The sequence below is a fragment of the Petromyzon marinus genome, chromosome 5 (genome assembly GCF_048934315.1).
Source record: "Petromyzon marinus isolate PM22_M1 ecotype Great Lakes invasive population chromosome 5, UKy_Petmar_22M1.pri1.0, whole genome shotgun sequence".
In the NCBI taxonomy this organism is placed as follows: Eukaryota; Metazoa; Chordata; class Hyperoartia; order Petromyzontiformes; family Petromyzontidae; genus Petromyzon; species Petromyzon marinus.
The window spans coordinates 12761447-12781322 of NC_133671.1; the positions used below are offsets into that span (position 1 = coordinate 12761447).

At 42.4% G+C, this 19876-nt stretch overlaps 1 protein-coding gene across 3 annotated transcripts in view; it reads left to right on the forward strand.

The window, feature by feature from the left end:
* Positions 1 to 17316: 17316 nt before the first annotated feature.
* The window catches only part of LOC116939065 (serine/threonine-protein kinase TAO1-like), a 38031-nt gene continuing 35471 nt past the window's right edge, over positions 17317 to 19876 (forward strand). For all 3 annotated transcript variants that reach the window (XM_032946958.2, XM_032946959.2, XM_032946960.2), the window contains exon 1: positions 17317 to 17639. The gene's annotated coding sequence lies outside the window, so the exon portion shown is untranslated. The remainder of the gene's footprint in view (positions 17640 to 19876) is intronic.

Consider the following 19876-nt stretch of genomic DNA (forward strand, 5'->3'; position numbering starts at 1 on the left):
GGTTTGCATAGTGCTTTGGCATTGGAGAAAACAATCTCATGAGAACCCGCTGTGTTGAAACAGTGATCAGCCACGGCCGAAGAATTCGTTCTATCGTGTTTCAAATCTGATTTGTGCTCGCGAATTCGGTCAGAAATATGTCGTTTCGTCTCCCCGATATAGCAGTCACCACAGGTACAACTCAATTTGTAAACACCGGGGTACTGTAAGTCAGAAATGACATCCTTTACGGATGGGATCAGATCACGGATTTTGTGTACTGTATTGAACCGGACCTGGATCTTGTGTTTGTTTATAATTTTGGAATTCTTTTTGGTAACGCCTTCCTGGCTCCTCCTCCCCCCCCACCTTAACCTGTATATAATCTCGGGTGTATCAGAGCTCTTCACTTGATACAGCTATTTTTGCTGTGACTGTTCCACCTGAAGACGGAAGCTTGTGTTGCCTCCGAAACGTCGTGATTTAATTTAGTTGTTTTCATTTACTTTATTTTACCTACGTGACTTTACCGAAAAAACCAAAGAGTATGAATCCTTGCAGTCACGAAAGCTTCAAATCTAGAAACAGTATGACTTGGTGAAGTGGTGGGAGTGCGGCTTAGGTGGAGGCCAGGACCAGTTCAGATATCAATTTGCAGCTTGGGTTGCCACTTATGAGGTACACAAAATAAAAACTGGGATATACCATGGAAAAGAAGAACATCTCACGATGCGTGTGAATGCACTGTCAAGTGGTGTGTTATTACGCAACTGACACAATAACAAGGACTTTTAATGTCCCCGGAAGATTGATATCTTTTCCAGGACAGACGCCGCAAAACGAAGAGAATCCTGGGAAAAGCAGGACAGGCAGCAACCCTTCTCGCAACTCAAGTTAGCCTTGGTTGGGAATTGAACTCAGGGAGTGTGCGATCGATTGCGCCACCAACTCCCCCACACAAGTACTGCTGGGTAAGTGAGGAGGTTATAGAGCCTACTTGTCTCCTGACAGACTCTGTAACATGACTAATGAACATAGCACTGTATTGAAGGTGTGATGAATGTAATAAGTGGATGAGTTGCACATTTCCTGGAGGATCCAAATAATTTCAGGAAATGGTTTCTCAACTCCTTTTTAAAGCGATGACTCATGTCTAGAGAGGACGTGCCCGATGGCTGCGTTATCTATGTAGTGTGTAAGTACGGGACTGTTAACCCTAAAATAAGCCAGATGAGACACGTGGTGTCATTTCCTTTTCCCAGGTTTTTAGCCTTTCCTTGCAATAATGGATGGCTCCGCGCCAGGATTTGGAAACCGCAGAGCTTTCGGGCCCCACTTAGTTCATCATCATCATCTATCAGGCGATTATTTTAATTCGCATTCGGTGTATAATGCTGCATCAATCTATTAATTAACACGAATTCTGGAGCTCACAGTATACGTGTCGAAGCGTGTGTGAGATCGATGTGTTTTGATTGGTTGTATGAGATATAAATAAGCAAACTCTTTGGTTCTTTCGGTAAAGTCACGTAGGTATAAAAAATATAAATAAAATAAATTAAATCACGACGTTTCTATCGCAACACAAGCAATCATCATCAGGTGGGAAAACCACAGCAAGAAAATGTATTTTATTTTACCGAAAGAACCAAGGAGTATGGATCCCTGCAGTCACGAAAACTTCAAATCTAGAATAAATAAGCAAGTTTCTAAAATCCCACCGCCGCCTCTGTCCATCTGGCAGTATGTTTGGGCACACCACAGTTAATCGTTCGGCATGTCGTGTAAAGTGTGGGTACTCCCACCTCTTCCAAAAAGTCTGTTCAGTGTGGAAGAGTAGGCCAAAACAACCCGAGAGAGGTTTGCTAGAGCTCCCTCTAGCAGTGCTGCTTGAGCTCAGGGCTGCACATTTTCTTCTTCTTCTAGATGTTGTGTAAAACGGGTTCACGAGATAAACCACCATTCACCTCAATGTTAATACATTCTTCAGTCAAATTACGACCCAGAATTCGCAACGATGAGGGTTGTGGCGGGTGAATCCTTTCACGAATCTTCCTCTGTCAGCCAGTGTGCTTAATTGGCATGTAAATAATTCACAACCATCGTTGATCGGTTACAGTGTAACACAATAATATCAGCAGCGCCTGTTTCAATGAGGCTGCCAGTCTGGCAATAGATGTGTCTCGCCACGGTGGCTAGGAGATGTTAACTACCTCGCCTGGTATGCAGGAGTGCGTGGGTTCGACCCAGACCCTGTCGCCTGCTGCATATTTGGAGTTTGCGTGTCTCTCTCTCATCATCATCACGGTGGCTAGGAGATGTTAACTACCTCGCCTGGTATGCAGGAGTGCGTGGGTTCGACCCAGACCCTGTCGCCTGCTGTATATTTGGAGTTTGCGTGTCTCTCTCTCATCATCATCACGGTAGCTAGGAGATGTTAACTACCTCGCCTGGTATGCAGGAGTGCGTGGGTTCGACCCAGACCCTGTCGCCTGCTGTATATTTGGAGTTTGCGTGTCTCTCTCCCCGTGGTCGCGTGGATTTTTCTCTGGGTCCTCCGGGTTTTCCCCTCTACATTTACAAACACGTGTTTTGATTATTGACTGCTATAAATTTCCACATGATAAGCCACTTCGTTGAGCTATCATTTGTGGCCAGGTCGCTTCTGAAAAAGATCTGTATAGCTCATTGGACCTTACATGGTAAAAAAAAAAAGTTTAAAAAAGCATTCGGCAAGGAATCCAAATACAGGAAAGGTGTGGGCTTCGCATTTCGAGTGAAAGGTTAACAGGGAGAGTAAGGTGGGGAGATGTTGAAAGTGTGGTCTCGTAAATTACCAAACGCTTGACGGTAGAGGGTGCTTTTTGCCCGTGTAGCGGAGGTGTCGTGGTTAACGCGCTGTCCTACAAACCTGGCCGCCAGAGTTAGATTCCAGGCGACAACCAAAATCATTCGTGAATATGTTGTGCCGTAGAACCACGCGGAGTCAAGGAATGATGTAAGGGCTGTCGCCGTTTATTAAACACTGTTGAACTCAACACTCTAACTCACACCAGAGGTACAGTGAGGGAAAAAAAGCATTTGATCCACTGCTGATTTTGTACGTTTGCCCACTGACAAATAAATTATCAGTCTATAATTTTAATGGTAGGTTTATTTGAACAGTGAGAGACAGAATAACAACAACAAATATCCAGAAAACCCCATGTCAAAAATGTTATAAATTGATTTGCATTTTAATGAGGGAAATAAGTATTTGACCCATCTGCAAAACATGACTTAGTACTTGGTGACAAAACCCTTGTTGGCAATCACAGAGGTCAGACGTTTATTGTAGTTGGCCACCAGGTTTGCACACATCTCAGGAGGGATTTTGTCCCACTCCTCTTTGCAGATCTTCTCCAAGTCATTAAGGTTTCGAGGCTGACGTTTGGCAACTCGAACCTTCAGCTCCCTCCACAGATTTTCTATGGGATTAAGGTCTGGAGACTGGCTAGGCCACTCCAGGACCTTAATGTGTTTCTTCTTGAGCCACTCCTTTGTTGCCTTGTCCGTGTGTTTTGGGTCATTGTCATGCTGGAATACCCATCCACGACCCATTTTCAATGTCCTGGCTGAGAGGAGGTTCTCACGCAAGATTTGACGGTACATGGCCCCGTCCATCGTCCCTTTGATGCGGTGAATTTGTCCTGTCCCCTTAGCAGAAAAACATCCCCAAGCATAATGTTTCCACCTCCATGTTTGACTAAATGTTTTCTTGGTGATTACGGTCCCAGCTGCCTTGAGATCATTGACAAGATCCTCCCGTGTAGTTCTGGGCTGATTCCTCACCGTTCTCATGATCACTGCAACTCCATGAGGTGAGATCTTGCATGGAGCCCCAGGCCGAGGGAGATTGACAGTTATTTTGTATTTCTTCCATTTGTGAATAATCGCACCAACTGTTGTCACCTTCTCACCAAGCTGCTTGGCAATGGTCTTGTAGCCCATTCCAGCCTTGTGTAGGTCTACAATTTTGTCCCTGACATCCTTGGAGAGCTCTTTGGTCTTGGCCATGGTGGAGAGTTTGGAATCTGATTGATTGATTGCTTCTGTGGAGAGGTGTCTTTTATACAGGTAACAAAGCTGAGATTAGGAGCACTCCCTTTATAAGTGTGCACCTAATCTCAGCTCGTTATCTGTATAAAAGACACCTGGGAGCCAGAAATCTTTCTGATTGAGAGAGGGTCAAATGATTATTTCCCTCATTAAAATGCAAATCAATTTATAACATTTTTGACATGCGTTTTTCTGGATTTTGTTGTTGTTATTCTGTCTCTCACTGTTCAAATAAACATACCATTAAATTATAGACTGATCATTTATTTGTCAGTGGGCAAACGTACAAAATCAGCAGGGGATCAAATACTTTTTTCCCTCACTGTAGGTGTTCTCGATCTGGGTCCTTTTACCCCGGACTCTGAACAGTACCTGGTCCTGCCTTCGGCTATCCGTTAGTGCTCTCTTACTCGTCTGCCCAGAACGGGGGCTCATCCAACACCGCCCGGCGACGAGGAGGGAGAGACACGGGGGGGGGGGGGCTCAAGAACCCCTTTGGCAGCTCCTCCCCCTAGCTCGGACCCGCCTTTGTTCCCGAAGGTACCCCTTACACCAAGGCCGTAGCCATGGAGTCAACATTGGGGGGGACCAAATCTTCCAGGGGGTATGGGGTCCCCCACCCCCCAGAAAAAAATCTAAATTTGAAAACGAATTTCCTGCCTAAAATATAAAAAAAATTAATTAACACATAGGATGGATTTTTTTTTACAATAATGTCTAATAGTGTATATTGTATTACATTGCTCTGTTTTTTTCTTTTTTACCTTTTCTTGTTTCATTGTATCTAATGGCAGAGATTAGGGATTAATAAAGTACAACCATAACCACAATCATATAAAGAGACATCTATTTTATAGCAATATATTGGGGCGGGGGGGCATTTTGAGCATATTTGAATATGGGGGGGGCATGCGTCCCCCCCCAATATATATTATAATTACGGCCTTGCCTTACACTTCCCGTGGCATGATGTGATCCTTAACTGTCAACTCGCTCGCACCTCTCTCTGTTCGCCCCCTCATGGTTGCTCACAATACTCCTCTACAGAACCCGTTATGAGCATTCCTTTCGGTCGACTCAGCCTTAAATAGGTAAGTTAACATCAGGACTGGGGGATACAAACAGGGCCGGATTAAGGCACGGGGGGCTTTAGGGGCTAGAGCCCAGGGGCCTCTGCCAGCCGGAGGGCCTCCAGAGATTAAGTGAAAAGTTATTTTTAATTTGTGAATGCTGAATTTTATTTGTTGTTAGCCTTGTAAAAAATACATTTTCATTTTTATTTAACTTTGTTTACCTTTTGAAAATATTACTGGGGGGGGCCTCACAGTACCTGTAGCCCAGGGGCCTACAGAATCTTAATCCGGCCATGGATACAAAGGTGGCCGGGAAATGTGGATTGCCACAGCACCCTGTCACGTGCCGTGGTGGCCTTAGGAGGTGTTTGCTAACGCTACTTTCCCCAACAGGCTGGTAAAGGCTACATAGGGGATATTTAATTTTGTAAGCAAGAGTATATGTGCCTAAATACAGATTCTGCATATGTGGATCACACTTTGCATACTCTCATATTCCAGTGGTTAATGCATCGGTCGTCATACACAGTTCTGATGGTTCAGTGGTTAGAATTAAGCCGCTTATAATGAATACTTTATTGGCTTTTGCAGCCCTTTGTCAATCCACTGATGGATGAAGTTCTCACCATGTCATGTTGGTAATGGGGCTAGTTTTGATTGACCATAAATAAAACTTCACCACGCTGATCAGTGCGAGTTGGTGAAGGAGTGGGCCCAGAACCAGTCCTGATATATCACTCGCCACTGATGTTAGCCGTGGGTGTTACTTAAATTGTCAACGCTATATTTTACTCTCTGCGGCTAACTCACACTTTAAAGCGTCGTCTGCTCGAGGCGTTGACATCTCTGCGATTGTAAAAGTGTAACTCTTTTACTGGAGCATGCACAGTTTACAGTCCTTTGTCAATCCACTGCTGTATGAGAGACTCTCCAACTCCATGTGGGGGGTTATTTGACCAAACTTCACAAAGCTGCTCAAAAACAGGATGGCACTTGTAGGCGTATGACACAAATCACCCAAAATGTGCACCCAATTCTCGTCAGATTTCGGAAGGCAGTGGGTTTGAACTTGTACGTCCAGTAGTGCTTGGATGCGGCGAACACCATGAATAACAGGTGTTGAATGTTGCGAGGATACATCTTGGGCAGCAGAGGGCAGTGCGTTCAAAATCCATTGTTTCTCGAGACGCTTCCTCTGTCAAATAATGTACCTAATGGACTCAATAAAATGAAGGTATTCTGTCTTTTGTATCAATAATGGTATGTTTAGGTGTTTGTTTAACAATGCAGCGAATATCGGTTTGAGAATTTACGCCACACCCCCGGTAAAAACCCCCCAGTCATTTCATGAATGTCCACGAATCTGAGTCGTAATTGTAATTTTAATCAAGAGACAATCTTTTTTTTACACTGCAGTGATTGTTAGCGCCTCTCGTGGCTGCGTCGGTCACGTGACACAACAAATGGAGGGGGAAAACTTGCTTCAGCTATTACATTTATGTTATCGCATTGTTTCACCACTATTTATATGTATCAATGCAGCTCATAGTTTTCATCATTGAGCTGTTATTTTTTTTTATCTTTGGACTTCAGTGCAAAGTTGAATCGCATTTTTGGGAGAGCATAGCTTGGAACATTATGTTCCGAACATAGATTACTTAATGTGGTTAAACATAGTCGAATTAAGGCTGCGTTTTTTTATTTATCTGTTATATGGCATCTTTGATTAAACACCTAATGTTGGTACTAAAAGGTGTTATTTGAACGTGGGTGTTTTCAGAAGTTAATTTCTATTAAAAAAATTATTGACCCACAATATAATCAGGATCAAAAGTGTGCTTGTATCCGTATTTTTTGATGTGTCACATATTATTGCAACTATTGACAAGTGTCTGAAATACAAACATTTTAATTTCCACACTTTACTTGCAATCCATAAGCTGCAGAATCTTAGCCCACGGTGGAAGTGCATATTTTTTTTCATCTTATAATTGCCATTTTGTTACTTTCTTCAAAGATTGCATTGGCGGTCTATAAACGTAAACGGGGAGATTACGAACCATCTCAGGTTTGCTGCCACCGGCGTGAGCAAACCAAGGAAAATTATTGAAGAACTCCACTTACAAGGGCAAAATAAAACGTTGTCTAGAATAAGCTTGATCAATAAGAGAAAACATTTGTTATATGGACACAACTGGGAAAACTGAGCACAATATGTATATTTACGGCAGTTATTGCAGGTGGATAAGCATCAAAATTATATATTTAAGAAATCCAAAGAGTAGGATGGAATACTCTTAGAAAACTGAATTTGGCGATAAAAAAGCAGCATACCAATGTCCACGAGACAGAAAGTTTTCAATCAGCTTATATTATTCACCATGACAAATAGATCATGAACATGGACAGGATACATTGATAAACACGGAAATATATGCAAAGAAGTATGGACAGATGCATGCTTGGAATCACACGGGAGACTAAAAGAGGAACGCATGGATTAGGAGAACGCATGGATTAGGAGAGATACATCATATTGACTGTCAAGGAAAGTAAGAGGACTTGGGCAGGACATATCACGAAAAGAGATGATGGCTGTTGGACGAGACTGGTGACAGAGCGGCAGCCAATAGAGAACACGTGACAGAAAGATCAAGCACCACAGATGCGGAGTGATAAGATCAATTCATTTACGGGTAGAGGGTTGGATCGTTACATTGCAGAATCGTGTGAGATGGCGACGTTGTGAGAAGGCCTTTATCCAGCAGTTTATTGACAATGGCCAATGACGATGATCATCGTGGTGATGATGAAACTGCACAATACTGTAATATGTTGCAACAGTTTAAAAGTCTGTTTTACAAGGACAAAACAAAACCCATGACGTGATTTGCAAATACAATGTGATACGTATTTATTTACGTCTAAATATGATATCATCGTAAGATGCTGTACGACAACTTTGAAAACACTGACATTGGGAATGGAGTGAAAATGTAAGGCAACAGAGCTGACGGGGAACAAAGATCTCAGTGGTGAATGTGAAAATGAAAGCATGTTTAATGAAAAAAATGGTCATAGGCAGAGGGAAATAGGAAAGTCGTAAGCAGTGCAGGTGGCTAGTAGGAGTGAATTCTACACCATCTAGATGTTTGTTGTGCCATGGCCCTAATTTGTCAAATTATAAAAAGCCTGCACTTTACTAAATTCGTCAAAAGGACGGGATAGCTCTGAAAACAAGTGAAGCAACATCTCAAAGGATACCGGTGTATATCATGAGGCCTCCTTTGCCAGTACCAAAATATAATAATAGGTGTTTTCCCTTTTTTTTATCTGGCAAACAAAACGTTGTTCTTCTTGGGTTCTTTCAGTAAAATCACGTAGAATGAGAATAAAACAACAAAATAAAATAAGACAATAAAATTCTCACGACGTTTCGGCCACAACACAAGCGGCCTTCCTCAGGTGAAGAAACAGAGTCTATCCAGGAGACAGAGCCCGAGTGGACCCCGTCACTCCAGGACTGAGTCTTATTAAGGCTGTGTGGGCGGAGTTGGATTAGCATGTTACCAGCCCCCACCCGGGGTGGAGGAGGGAGGGGAGGGTGCTGGTGGAAACAAACACTAATTAATACTAACGGTCAACAAGTGCCGCGGCCAAGGTGCGCCGCCGTGCACCGAGCTGCACCATGACATGCCATGAGGACCACTTTGCAATACAATACCATACCTTCCAATCCAAACTGCATGTTATATCATACACACATTCACCTTTGAATTATACAATGCGTTACTTTATACTACCCTATACTTTAGACTATAAAAATATTAGACATTATAACATTATACTATGTCTTATTCTATTAATCCAACTATATACCACACTAATGTATATTCACGATGCAATTACGATACTATATCTTGTCTCATGAGTAAAGTTAAACATTACAATGTTATACTATTAATTGTTATGCTCCATGTTACAAACCATAACATTAACCATGGTGTGAGAGGTATTAAGAGGCAATGCCAGCGAGAAAGGGCTGCGGTCTGAAGGTCACCGTGAAATACAATTAATTAAGAACCTAAATGGTTTAAAACATCTTTCCAATGGTTACTAAGCCAGAATCCATCTTCTCGGTTGAAATTGTCTCTGTGCTTGTATATGTGGATGGCCTCATGAACGAATCTTTCATGGTAGCCGGTTGGCTTGCAAAGAACCTCCGTCTTGGAGAAGTCAATGTCATGTGAGCCCACTGAATTATAACAGTGATCTGCCACGGCAGAGGAGTTCGTCCTACCGTGTTTCAAGTCTGCTTTATGTTCGCGGATGCGGTCTGAGATATGTCGTTTGGTTTCTCCAATGTAGCTGCTACCACAGAGGCACTTTAGTTTGTAAACACCCGAGTACTGTTCATACACCCAGCCATCAGATTTACGATGGAGGTCGAAAAAGAAGGCAAGCTACCCTTTTGGATGTCTTAATTGAAAGGAGACCTGATGGTTCAATGAGTCACTCGGTCTACAGGAAAGCGACCCATACGGATGCTTACTTGAAACCGGATTCCCACCACCATCCATCCCAGAAGAACTCCCTCATCAAGACTCTATACCACAGAGCCCAATGCATTTCCGACCAGGATCACATTGCCAGTGAACTCAAACACGTACACCAAGCTCTCAAGGCTAATGGTAACTCCGACTACACAATCCACAAAGCCATCACTCCAGTCATGAAGAAGGATCCCCTTGAGGAGCCATTCAAAACCATCACCTTACCCTACATTGCGGTGATCACAAAAAACATCTCCAAAAATCCTGAACAAACACAAGATCCAGGTCCGATTCAACACAGTACATAAAATCTGTGATCTGGTTCCATCTGTAAAAGATGCTGTTCCAGACATACAGTACCCGGGCGTTTGCAAACTAAAATGCCTCTGTGGTAGCAACTACATTGTGGAAACCAACGACATATCTTGGACCGCATCCGCGAACATAAAGTAGACTTGAAACATGGTAGGACGAATTCTTCTGCCGTGGCAGATCACTGTTATAATTCAGTGGGTTCACATGACATTGACTTCTCCAAGACGGAGGTTCTTTGCAAGCCAACTGGCTACCATGAGAGATTTGTTCATGAGGCCATCCACATATACAAGCACAGAAACAATTTCAACCGAGAAGATGGATTCTGGCTTAGTAACCATTGGAAAGATGTTTAAACCATTTCGGTTCTTAATTAATTGTATTTCACGGTGACCTTCAGACCGCAGCCCGTTTTTCGTTGGCATTGCCTCTTAATACCTCTCACACCATGGTTAATGGTATGGTTTGTAACATGGAGCATAACAATTAATAGTAACAGGTCCCTGCAGGGTGGGCTGGTAGGAACATAGGAATTTTGCACAATTTTATGACATTGTTACTTCCAAATGTTGGGTGCAATAAGACATATCAAGTCTCTGCGCTGTCTATTGCTGATTTTACACCCAACAGCACGAGATTTCACTTCGTTAAAGTATTGAAAGGGGACGGACGGACAGACACATTAATCTATTGCAGGCTGGTACACTCAGTTTACAACTTCGTTCCTACCAGTATAACATTGTAATGTTTAACTTTACTCATAAGGCAAGATATAGCATCGTAATTGCATAGTGAATATGCATTAGTGTGGTATATAGTTTGCTTCATAGAATAAGACATAGTATAATGTTATAATGTCTAATATTTTTATAGTCTAAGGTATAGGGTAGTATAAAGTAACGCATTGTATAATTCAAAGGTGAATTTGTCTATGTTATAACATGCAGTTTGGATTGGAAGGTATGGTATTGTATTGCTTAGTGGTCCTCATGGCATGTCATGGTGCAGCTCGGTGCACGACGGTGCACCTTGGCTGGGGCACTTGTTTTGTATTAATTAGTGTTTGTTTCCACCAGCACCCTCCCCTCCCTCCTCCGCCCCGGGTGGGGGCTGGTAACATGCTAATCCAACTCCGCCCACACAGCCTTAATAAGACTCAGTCCTGGAGTGACGGGGTCCACTCGGGCTCTGTCTCCTGGATAGACTCTGTTTCTTCACCTGAGGAAGGCCGCTTGTGCTGTGGCCGAAACGTCGTGAGAATTTTATTGTCTTATTTTATTTTATTATTTTATTCTCATTCTACGTGACTTTACCGAAAGAACCAAAGAAGATGAATCCTTGCAGTCGCGAAAGCTTTAAATCGAAACAAAACGTTGTTGTTCCAACAACAAAAAGGAGGAAAAAAAACTATTATTATATTTTGGTACTGGCAAAGGAGGCCTCATGATGTAAATGCTTATCCCCGAGCCCTCATTACTCTGATAGTGCGTTGTCTTTGAGTTGTGCGGCCTTTTGGCGTCATCTGGTCGAACACCGAATGAGACCAGGCTCTCAGGAAAGCTGTCTCTGGTGTGGACCAATCAATTTCAAGGACAATGCAGAAATTATCAGAGTGTGTTGTTTGTTTGCATCCGACCGCATGTATTGTGGTTAATGTAAACATGATTCCTTGTAAAAAGGTTTCAGTTTTGTTGCCAGAAAAAAGGGGGAAAAACCTATTATGATACCGGTGTACGTTTTCAGCATCAGTAAATTAAACGGTGAGTAAAGCAGTAAACGTAATTTCTTTACGATGTTGACACTCACCGGTCTGCTCTTTTGAACGCAATGTTATTATCCAGTGTTGATGCCTCCTTTAGGGAACTGAGGCATCCTCTGCTGAATAAAGGCAGTGTGTCATTAGCAGATTGGCAAGCATACCACCGCTGGGCTACCAAGACAACAGAAAGAGGCCCAGCATGCTCATCGGCGAAACCGCGCATTAGCCTCCAAATGCGGGATTTGTTGCCTGATGTCAACACCTTGAGTGCGACGTCATCCCTAAGCCAAGGTGGATATAAAGTCCAGGTTTGTGAATGGCGGCAGAGGGATTTGACCTAAGCTGCAACAGCAACACACAAAGCCACTTGTCTGCACTGTGACATTAAAGCTCCTGGACATTCGGTGGACCACAACATTTAATCATAATTAATTTAATGTTCCTGCTGGCCAAAAAAGAAAAAAACTGCGCTACAAAGGCTTCCTTAAAGGAAAAAAAAACACCTCGAGAGAGAGAGCCAATATCAATGTGGAAACACGGGAGGAAATGTCAGCCAACCGTAAGCAGTGGAGAAGTGCTGTAGCCGACCGTGTCGAGTGGGTTGAATAAAAAACAGCTGTGAGGTTGGGTTGGGGAAACCCCTATCAGCATCAACACCAGAAACGCCGAAACACAAATCTCATCGAGCAGACGAGCAAAGTCTTGCCCACAGTGCGGCCGATGCTTCCGCTCAAGGGCTGGGCTCCCATCCCACCAGCGTGCAGGATAACGCTACCACGAGCTGTTCACCGCAGCCGTAAGAGTTCGCGATGGGCAGCCGAAGAGAATTCATGTATTACACTGCAAATTCATTCATAGATGGCGTGGATCAAATATAAGGTAGAGGGAGTAAGGGTACAGCCCTGTGATTACATCCTCTCGTCACTGATGGCGGAATGGCCTTCACTAGAGGGACCTCTATAAAGGGCATTTTGAAACAAGCGGATCGTTTCAGAATCAAAATACCGTATCTATTTATACTGTAGGAATCCGATTAGCTATAAAGCTCAGTTTCACAGATGTCTAGTCGGGGCGGGTAGGAATGTTACAACAACAAACAGTATAAAACATGATATTAGTGCAAAGTACAAGAAAGGAAAACAAATCACCCAAACACACAAAACTAAACCATCACCATCTTATTCATATTCTTAGCTCTTTCGGTAAAGTCACGTTGAAGGGAAACAATAAAATAATAAAATATATATAAAACAATAAAAAATTATCATGAGGTATGAGCTTATTTTACATACGCGACCTGGCCACAAATGGTAGCTCAACAAAGTGGCCCATCATTTGGACATTTATAGCACCAAAACAATCTAAACAATATCAATGCATTTCCCATCTGCCACACCGAGAGATTGACCCAGCGATCCTCTTATTTTGTAAGTTAGGTATGCTTACCATTACACCACAACAGCGTCCGCATGAATAATATGAACGTTTTGTCAACTTGTACAAACCCCCTGAGTTTCAGGTCCTTCTGATCCAGGTGTTTCCTGCAGTACGCATCACGTATGTGGAACCCCTCCCTTGTGCTTTTTTTCAGGAGGATATCGTCTGCGTCTCTTTAGATTTCACTTGAAAACATTTTATTCTAAGATGTGTTAGAATTGTTACAACAACTAACTGCAACAACAAGCCACGACTTGCTTTTAGTTATTTTAAACAACTGTAGGTGGAATGTAAATATACATAATTGTTCTCCTTGTTTAAATGTGTTTAATGTTATGTTGAGTAGTATTGTGGGGGTGCTTTGAGTTGCAGATTTGTGCCAGAACGGCGCTACGTATGTAAGCAAAAATAAAATTTGCTTGGCTTGGTTGATGGTGTTGGACTGAAGCTATAACTGAAATATAGTTTCCCTCACTATTTTGTTCAATAACTAATTTTGTTTTTAATTTGTCCTGAATTTAACGTGCAGTTTAAAGTTAGTCTCAGGAGGAAAATAGGGTGAACTGAGTTTTGAAAACATGTGCAAGATGGCCTGAAAGCCCATTGCTTATTCGATAATATTTTTACGCTCTTATGTTCTTATAATAGTATGATGCATTTTCAAAGGTGGGAACAAATTGCATGGTGGGAACAGAAAACAATCCCCTCTAAGCTGTTTTGTTTACAAGGATTAGCTACATTCTTTCATGTAAAGTCTAAGTCCTGGTATGTAATCTCTTGTGCAGCTAAATGTTTGCACGGTATTTTACAAATGGGCCTGTGTGAGCATACTTTTCCTGCAACTGTGAGGCAGGCACTTCATCTGCAGAATAATTCTGTGATGAGATTAAAGGTGCGCATCGCCCGCACGAGCGAATGCTTTATCCTGATGGTGCTGTTATGCAATAATGCTACAGCTTATTCTTGTGATCAGTTACTTACATGCTGATTTATTTTCTGCAATTAAATATATCTGGATTCAAAAGATGATTTGCGGTTCGGTTCAACACACTTAGACATTCAGTATTTGTAAGAAAAAAATAAGCTTGGGCCAGAAGAAAACTTTGTTGATTCCAAACTTACAAACATGTCAGATTAAATTTGATCTTTATTTGCTCTTTCGGAAACGTCTTTGAAGGAGGATGGCGCCTTGACAAAAATACATTAGCAGACCGTTAACTTTCAATTATAAATTTCTTTATGTCCAGGCATTGGAGAGATAATTTAAGAAACGATATTTGTTGTAAAGCTAAAAGTACAATTAATTTACATTTAAGAATTATTATGCATAAGAGGTAGCCGAGTAACTCAGATGCTAGTGTTGAGCTGGGACTGCTGATATCCTGCGCTTGAATCCAGGCAGCCGCCTGTGATTGAGTTCAGTTCACAATTGTTGCAAGTTCATGGTTTCAGCCTGGTCACCCACAACTGCACAAAACCCATTGTTTATGGTTGAAGTTTAAAAATACATGTTTATCTTGTATTCCTAATTCATTGTTCCAACCAAAGATGCAAGAGCTGCACTGTTTTTCATAATTACCATTCTATTAAATCAACTCCCAATCAAATACACAACCTATAATGAGCAAGTATGAATGGAATCTGTAGCAACATTCCTCATTCAATACGTTCTTGTCTACGCAACATTTTCAATTTTACACCAGTCGAATAAGCTCTTGCTATATGCAATCTGATTAAAATTATATGCATTGACTATTTTGTTATTACAGTACCTTTAAAATAAACCAGGCTGTCACCTACACTGTGGAAGATCTTGACTATCAAAGCAAACTCTTCAAAAGTATATACTTATACTGTAAACTCATTTATTCTCTACAACACAATCTAGCATAAGCAGCTCTACTCTGCCTTCGTGTAGCAGCACTATCCATGAAGAAGTTTTGCAGTAACAGTTGACAATTTGATTTTTTTAGTAAATGATTTTATGCATATAGGTGTATTGTTGCATTTTGAAGGGTTTGTTTGGTATTCAGTGTCTACTAAAGGAAAATATATTGTGTTAGTTCAAAACTCTTCTTTTGTAAACTTTATTAAAACGTCCAAGTTTTCTGAAGGCTCCGTATTGTAAAGTACAATTTCCAAATACAAGTCAGTAAATTTATCTTTCCCCCCTCTCTCTCTGCTCTAAAGAAGGTCCATTGTCCGAAATGTGATCTTATTTGATTCTTTTTAAAAGGCAGTGCTAATGATGAATGTGTTGAGTTTATCTTTACTGTTTGCACTTGTGCACCACTGCCGATGCAGTCTCCACGCTTCTTGCTTTAACCCTTAAAAATATTTTCACTCTTGTGGTTTTGGCGAGGCCTTGGTTTTACTTGGAAAATATTTTATGCCACCACGAGGTGGGTTCATGGCTTCCTGGCAAGGTTGAGTGATTGAGGGATGCAGGTAACTTCTTCATATATCTGTCCCTCCACGTAAAAAATGAAAGTTTTCTTTATACATCGCATCAGCCACAAGGCTTTCTGGGAATGCATAATTTCAGCAGCATTCATTCAATACACACAAACTCCACACGGGTTTCAAAATACAGTGTCTCCTGAAAATGACTCTTGAAACTCACCGAAGCTTGCCTAAGTAAATAAGACTTTATTTATGTATTGATCAAGGGGCCACTGTGGGGAGTGGCAGTTTTTTTTTACGTGAAATGAAATGTAAGCAGAACTTAATTTTGTATCCACATACAATGATTTCGTCCATCATCCTATTGGCTTTCCAGACCAAATGAATGAAGAAGCATTTGCTGAAGCAAGCAAACTCTAGCCCAATTTCAATATTTTGAATCTCATCAGCAGTGACAGGCTTGTTAAACAAATACTGTTGGTTTAAGCCGATTTTTATGTAAATAAACACTCCATATAAATTAAAACGAAGTATCTGGTGGTGATGCTGCTGCTCTGGCATTAGTGCACAAGCACAACTATCAATTACAACGTGGCATTAAAAGGGAAAAATATATATAACAAAGTATCGGGCAATGATCCTTCTTCATAGCACATGAATCCATATAAAATACTGTAGTAAAAATAACAATCATCATCAAAAGAACTCACAAACATCTCGTGACAGACCCAACGCAAAAGATCCCTGGATTTGATCTTTCACGAAACTCATGGTCCATCCTAAATCGCATTCACTGCACCGACCATGGCAGATGCGGATACCTGATGCACACATGGAAAATGTCATACTCTCCAGGAGTGTGCGACTGTGGTCATTCAGAACAGACCGGGCAACGTATAACGACGAAAATCCCGATCCACACATACGAAGGAGATAGTACAGCGATACACCCCGTGCTACTCCTGACGCGGTTTTATGGCTTGAACACCTTGAATGTGAAATTGTAGTTGTTGCTCTGCATCTACATCAGCCATACGAAAAAAAGAAGACTCCGTATAAAATACAACTAATTATCTTGTTCTGCTGATGCTGCTGCACTGACACACGCACAACTAACATTCACACTATGGCATTAAAGGGAAACAAATATATACAAATATATACCAGAGCATGTTTTTTTTATTTGCATGTTCACCACAAGTATGTGTGGTTAATGTAGACATGATTCCTTTCAAAAAGGTTTCTGTTTGGTGTTGTTACATATTAACACCTGTTTTATTGCCAGAAAGAGTAAACCCTATTCTTACATATGTAACAGGCGACGTTTCGGGCAATGGTCCTTTCTCATGGCATAATGAATCCATATGAAATAGGAACAATCATCGTCATCATCATAACATCAACGTGGTGGTGCCATTTGAAGAGCTCCATCCATCATCCATCCCTCCCATTGCCTACCACGGGCACAGGGAAGGGGCCCCGGGCCCTGATCCGGATAACGAGAAGGGAGGGGGGAGTGGGGAGGGGCCCCACCTACTACCCCCGCCCCCACCCCCGCATTACATTTCCCAACGCTCATTAGCGACGCCCTCGGCCTCAAAGCGCGCGCCCCGATTGGTCAAATCGGCGTTACGTCATGCCATCGGACCAACCGGCGCGCGCGTTCGGTAGCCGTTGCCCACCGCCACCGCCCCCCCCTCCTCCCAGCGAGTCCGTGCGGTGGCCGCAGCTTATCTGGCGTGGCAAATGTGATGGCGAGTTAAATGTTAGAAGGCTCGGCCGCGATAAAAACACCATTAAAAAAAACTGCGCCGCCGCCGTTGCCGTCGCCTTAAAGTTTCTCGCCGCCACGGCGTCCGTCCTCGTCGGCGGGGATTTAACCGCGTGCGTGTGTGTGTGTGGTGGTGGGGGGGGGGAGAGAGAGAGAAAAAAAAACCAGTCGCTTCGTTTCGTTCTTCAAGAAACCCCCACCCCCCCTCCCCGGAGACCGTGGACCGCGACGTCGCTACCGGTTCGACGTGGGTAAGTAGCCCGCGAGCGGCGCGCTTCGCCCGGCAGCGCCGCTAGCCGAGCGTCGGGGGTTCGGGCCTAAAACGCCCGATGGCGTGGCCCTCTTTATCGCGACGCCAGAGACGACGACGACAACAACAAAAAGACAACGACAACAACAAAGACGGGACGTTTGATCTCGTTTCGTTTGTTTACGAGTCGCATGTGAGAGTATATTATAGGCGTCGTGGCGATGGTTGATATGTGTATTGGAAAATGTCCCGTTGTGCGGGGAATGCGATAATGTATTGTGGTAACGATCTTGGGTCACGTACAGTAGAGGCACGGGGGGGGGGGGGGCAGACGGTCGCCTTTGTATTTGAAAATATTACATGGCACGATTTCTGCCATGTAATAAAACAAGAATACGTGACCCCCCCCTCCTCCTCTCTCGTCCATGTCTTGTGCCTTTGTTTGCGATGCGATGTGTTAACAATAATGAAAGGCCCACCCAAATTTGTGGCGTTGTTTTGGACATCGCACCTGTTTACAGTGGAAATTTGTACAAATCTGGGCATGTTTTTTTTTCATGAACCAGACAGACACATTTTTGCTGTGCGACATGTTAAACTGATACTTTTTCACCTTGATAAAATATGAATGCTCGTATGAATAAAACCTGGCCGCGTGTTGGACCAACGTTATTTTCATATTCGTTACCGAGCAGTAGGTTAAGAGTACATGAATGTAATTTGCTTATAGGGCTGAACGTGTCCACTATAATAGAGGTCCCTTTTCATTAATAATTAGAGCGATATGACCTGGGAATTTAAACACACTAAGCTGAACATTCTTTAACCAGGACAGGTTTGCAAGTAGGGCACGTGTTGGTCCCGGTGGAGTTATTTGTGGAACAAGATTTTACAAATAAAATTGTGTAAAATAACCTGCGCTGCTCGCAAAAAAACTGCCTATTTACTGATATGGCATGCGGCGAGTGAACAAGCTTGGCCAGTATCGGCTATTGGTACCGTTCATCTTTATAAATGTCATTTTTTTTTCAATCGTGCCGCACACTGGACCGTACACGGCCTCAGTCAAACAGGCAGCGGACGTCTTATTGACGGCTGCGTAAATGGAGATTTTTCTTAAAGCAAACATTTGCGTACTCTTTCCTTCACGTGTATTTATCGGTTTATCGTACAAACATACACAAAAGGAAACAATGTAATGATCGGTATATAGTCTATACAATTAATTTAAAATCTGCGTGAGGCTCGGAATTACTTGGTTTGTCGCCCTGGGTAAGTACCATCGTTTTGTTTTTGTTATGGGGGGTGACGTTACAAATTAGGTAGACGGCACAATGACAAGATGTTACATAAGCGTTACATGCCAATGATGTGCTTCATCGAAATACTTACCTGACGTGTGGGGAAATCCCTTAGACATACAAGAAAGATAAAAAAACGTAGAAATAATTTTGGCAGGGACTTTTAAAACAAGTTTATTAGTCACCATAACTGCCATGCTATCCGTATCGTTTACGACTACATCCGTACCAGTTTTTTCCCCATGGAATTTGTAGTCTACAATTTGTCCATTTGGCTTTTTCTGGCAGAAACATAAATAGATGTTAACATTTATTTAGAGCTATAAGCATATACATTGTATATTTAAGCTCTATCAACCTTTAGGTTTTGAGCACGGGTGGGTGGGTTATTCGTGCTGTGCGGCCTTTAACTCAATTAAAGTTATCTTGATTTTAAGACTGTCCATCCATTTTATAGCCTATAAATATGGAAAGGCAATATCACTGCTATGATTATCAAGTGTTGTCATTGCTAGATTTTGTTACTCGCCTAAAATCTCAATTGAGGGGTCTGATTGACTCCTGTGAAATTAGGAGATGTATCAATTGCTGCAGCAATGTGTGCGATTCCCAAACTTGCCGATTGCTGTACATAATTGAGTTTAAAATGGGTCCATGTGTTAAGTGTTTCCAGTTAGCGAGTAGTGCTGTCATCACTCCGATCATGGGACCAAGAAAGGCTCATTGGACTTGCTGAAACATGTCTGCGTTTGAGATAACCCCCTGGAAGTGTTAAAATGTGGTTCTTGTCCTGATGACTCTTGGCACCAGTTCAATTCCTGCTTTTATTTAGACCAACTCTGGCTAGATCCCGTCCTTTTTTCGTACCATACAAACTCTGTTGGACAGTTAGTTATATCCTAGGTTGCTTGTCCAACTTAGCTGTAATGATGAATGC